The sequence below is a fragment of the Mastomys coucha genome, unplaced genomic scaffold, assembly GCF_008632895.1.
Source record: "Mastomys coucha isolate ucsf_1 unplaced genomic scaffold, UCSF_Mcou_1 pScaffold14, whole genome shotgun sequence".
Taxonomy (NCBI): domain Eukaryota; kingdom Metazoa; phylum Chordata; class Mammalia; order Rodentia; family Muridae; genus Mastomys; species Mastomys coucha.
This window is the reverse complement of record NW_022196896.1, coordinates 121,438,907-121,443,867: the sequence shown is the minus strand read 5'-3', so window position 1 is coordinate 121,443,867 and position 4,961 is coordinate 121,438,907. Positions and strand designations below refer to the sequence as shown.

The 4,961-nt window shown below is 33.4% G+C and overlaps 1 pseudogene; it reads left to right on the top strand.

Moving 5' to 3' along the window:
* The first annotated feature begins 3,501 nt into the window (after positions 1 to 3,501).
* Positions 3,502 to 4,961, top strand: part of LOC116089493 — a 3,087-nt pseudogene continuing 1,627 nt past the window's right edge.

Below are 4,961 nucleotides of genomic sequence, written 5' to 3'. Positions count from 1 at the left end.
TTGGTAATCGTATTGAGTTTTCAAATGAGGGCTGCATGATTTTTCACATACTAACACACAGACAAACACACACACACACACACACACACACACACACACACAAACACACACAACTTCCCTCTTGTTTTACCTTTGATTTTTCCTCATTTATTTTACCATAATTTCTAAGTTCATTTTCTAAAATAAAGAAGAGTATTTATTCATTCATGGAAGAGTACTTAAAACTCTTAATTTCATGCTCTTTCTGATTGATAAGCATTCTTTATGCTTTGGCTACAGTAAAGGACAATGAAAATCTACATAATAAATAGTTGGTCAAAGGGCAATATTTTCATGCAATTTCTTAGTTTCCCTAAATTACATGAATTTCAAAGTTCATGCAACAAATTAGGAGAAGCACCAATTTGGATAAAAGAAATCCCTTGGCATTATAATCCACAACATTCATCTAAGCAATATGAATTTGTAAGTAGTTGGATGAACCACATGCTTCATGTGTTCCCATGAATACTTGTATACTGCATTATAGATTTTAATGTAATAGAAGAGATGTGGCTCACAAGGCATAAAACAAGGATTGTCTTGATGTGTTCAAAACCACATTGCAATGTTAATTATATCAATAATATATGTGACTATAACTTATACAAAATTGAATGAGCTTAATTAAAACAAATAACAAAAGAATCATGGTCATAAATGGTGTGCCAGAAATATTTTGAAAGACAGATGAAGTTCTTCCTCTGAATGTGACAAGAGTTCTTCTGTGTATTGTTTTGTTTTTTTTTTTAAATCAATTTGTACTGTTTTCATTAGCTTTAGGGCACGAATGTTGTAGTATAATGTGGCATATGCAGATCAATTGTATTTAACCCATTATTTTTAAAATACATGTGAGGTGTGCTGTTTTTCCAGATAGTTTCAAAAACTTTATAAGGTTTAACATTTTTCTTATGATTCCAGATTTAACCTTGAAATTTGAAAACATTATGTTCATTTTCTTACAATCTATTCTTTCTTGCTACAGACACAACAATACTAGATCATACAGTGAGTTATTTAGCAGACAAGATATGTAAGTATAATACAAGTAGAAGGAGAAAACAGAGCAATGACTTTGAATGACAGAATCAGATTTCCTGAAAATTGAAACAAAAATACATGTAGAGGCTTTATTTATAATTGAGTGGAATTATCTCTTCTATAAATCCATGAGTGTTCAAGGTCATGCTTTTTCATGTAACTCATTTTTCCTTTCATCAGCAAATAGCAGCCATATTTACTCAGACATTACAAACTAAGTATTGTATCTTTTATTAAGCTTCATTTTCAAAAATCATTCATCATCTGTTCTCTGAAATTATCCCCTAAAATTTTCCATTCTCATCTGAGATTTTGATGTATCCCTCTTGGTTTGCTACAATAGTCCTTGGATGACTTAGCAGGCCTGTTCTCTTGGTTTCTCTATCTAGTCTCTCCAGTAAAAAAACATTAATTAGCATCAGAGGGATTGGTGAATATTGTGATTAAAATTATAAATAAGTGTAAAAGAAACTCCCAATATATTATGTTATTTATCATCAATTCTTGAGAATATGTAAAAAAAAATCAGAAATGTTATTCCCAAAGACAGAAGCAAATATTTTAACTTATTTTAAAAATACTTTAGTACCATTGTAAAAAAAATCCTTTAAACACATGCATCAGTGTTCACATTTTTTATTCTATCTGTCGCTCCAGATGTCTGGATTCTCTTGATTAATGTAGCTTAGAATCAAGTGACTCTTCTCTTAATCTTACCCAAAGGCTGTGAAGCAATTAAAGGTGAATCTTGAAAGCACAAATTGTATGTCATAATTTAGTACTTCTTCTCTAGTATTGTTTTGGCTAAAGTGGACTATTTGCTATTCCACAAAACTTTTTGAATCAGCTCATAAATCTCTATGGAAACACTTTTATAGTGTTTGTGATTTTATTGACTCTATTCATCATGCTCCACGGGACTAGCATTTTGGGGATGGCTTGTGACACATGAACATGGTCTGTATCCTCATTCATTTGAAGCTTATACATTTTATTAAATGGCTGACCTTTAATAAATTCTAGGTATATACATTTTGTAAGTGACAGTATTGATTTTTTTAAAGCCTCATATTTTGATACTGTTATAAATGATAGTTCAATTTCTAAATTATGTTATTTTATTCTTTGTATAGATATGATCATTTGTTATTTACATAAAGAGTAAGTTTTCTTTTATAGCATATGTTAATATTTATGGCTATTCTCTCTGTGGAACAGTAAGCTCTACCTACGGTACCTTTGGCATCATGATCACTACTACATTCTCTACCAACAACCGTGAATATTGTTACATCATATATTGCTATTTATTGCTGAGTAATTGTACTCAATCAGTGGCATGAGAAATACGCTTTGATCTTGTTAAGTATATTATCTTGTTACACAATACTTATGGTTAACCAAATAATGATGCTTATCTACACTCTGTGAATGTTTTTCATTTTTTAAAAAATTTGAAATAGAACCTCATGTATTTCAAACTGGGCAGAAACTTACTATAAGGTAGAAGTTGGTTTGAACTTTAAATCTTCATTCTGTGTCCACATTCCCAGTGTTGAAATATGAGTTTTGTAGCACCATGCCTGATTTAATCAGTGCTGGGGATTGAAGACAGGGATTCATTCATGCTAGGAAATGGCTCTAGCAACTGAGATATAGAACAATACCTAAATCTTATTTTTAATGGAAATATTAATGTAATCTGCAAGAAAATGAGTTTTCTATTATATTAATTTTATATGAATTACTAAACACATAAATATCCCTATAATTGGGCTACTAAACAAATGTGATCCATTTGACTGTAGTTATTTCTAAAATAAAATGTTATATATACATATGGGAATATATATTACCTTATTATTACATTAATTGATAGATGATATGAAAATTAGGATTCATATGTCAATTTTACTCTAAAATAGTTATTAAATGTCCTGAAGCCTTTCTTTATAACAGAAAAATTTAGAGCATTCCAGTATATTCTATTAATAGCTGTCAAAAGTCTATTATTTTCACAACAGAAGAATATTACATTTATACTTTAATATTTTCAGTTAAACATCTGGAGCTGGTTATTTGTGGCTCATTAAGCAGTGAACAATGTTGATAGTAATTATTCCATATTGTACTTGAGGGATTGGGCACCGTTATATCCCCTTGCCTGTATGTAAGCATTTTAAAGTTTCTCTCTTTGGCTTTAGCACTTCTTCCATTTGACATAAAAATTAGTGATACTGCTTGGTTCCTGTTAACAGAGATAAAAATGAAAATACTTCTCTTTCATACTCATCCTAGCTGCCTGGAAGTCAGTATTCTGTTAAAAGCCTTCAGATTAAAATGTAGAACTCAGTTCCTCCTGCACTATGCCTGCCTGGATGCTGCCATGTTCCTGCCTTGATGATGATGGACTGAACTTCTGAACATACTATCCAAACAAATGAACTTCTGTTTTATGAGCGATTCAGAGCCTATCAGGATTACATTTTAGCTGACTGTAAGGCATCTGAGGTAAAGGAATTCACAGTCAGCTTCTTGGAAAAGGTTCCTGAACCATCTGGATGGTGGGCAGTCTGGCACACTAATTTCTTTGAGGTGTTGGTTGAGGTTCCAAATGTGGACTTTTCATCATTGAAGGCAGTAGTGAGGCTTGCAGAGCCATGTATCTATGAGTCTAAACTGAGCACTTTTACCTTGGCTAAAGTGAAGGAGCTTTTGGACCTGAAGGAGTTTCATCTGCCTCTGCAGGAGTTGTGGGTGGTATCAGATGACTCACGTGAATTTCACCAGATGGCACCTGCAATTGAGCATGTCAGATTTTTCTACAAAAACATCTGGAGGAGCTAGGATGAAGAAGAGGAGGATGAGTATGATTATTTTGTCAGATGTGTTGAACCTCGATTGAGATTGTACTATGATATACTTGAAGATCGAGTTCCCTCAGGACTCATTGTTGACTACCACAATCTGTTGTCTCAATGTGAAGAGAGTTACAGGAAATTTTTAAATCTGAGAAGCAGTTTGTCAAATTGTAATTCTGACTCTGAGCAGGAAAATATCTCCATGGTGGAAGGGTTAAATTTGTATTCAGAAATTGAACAGTTGAAACAAAAGCTAAAACTCATTGAGAATCCATTGTTGAGATATGTTTTTGGTTATCAGACGGATTCTAATATCCAAGCAAAGGGTACTCGTCAAAATGGCCAGAAGGTCATCCATGTGGTTTCCTCCACCATGAAGACAGGTCTACTTTGGTCTCTATTCAGTGACAGGTTTTGTGAGGAATCTTGCAAAGAAGAAACGGAAATTCAGTTCATGGTACCTGCTCCATAGCTGACTCCATTGAATTGGAAGGATATGGTCTACCAGATGATATTGTCATAGAAAAGAGAGGCAAAGGAGATACTTTTGTGGATTGCATGGGTATGGACATTAAAATTTCAGGCAAAAATTTATTCAGCATGATTCTGTAGAAGGAATCTTAATCATTCACCATGGCAAGACCACACTGGAAAACTGTGTACTGCAATGTGAAACCCCAGGAGTCACAGTGCGCACATCAGCAGAACTTTTCATGAAAAACTCAGATGTATATGGTGCCAAGGGTGCCCTAACTGACAATGGAGTCCATCACTGCAAGGAAGGAATCCTCATCAAGGACTTCCTTGATGAACATTATGATATTCCCAAAATATCTATGATAAATAATGTCATACATAATAATGAAGGTTATGGTGTTGTTTTGGTGAAACCTATGATTTTCTGTGATCTACAGGAAAATGCCCAAGATGAAATTAATGACAATATGGCTCAGAAAAATACAGAGGCCGATGTCACTGAAGGATTAGATCTGGAAGAAATGCTTCAGTGTGTGGCTA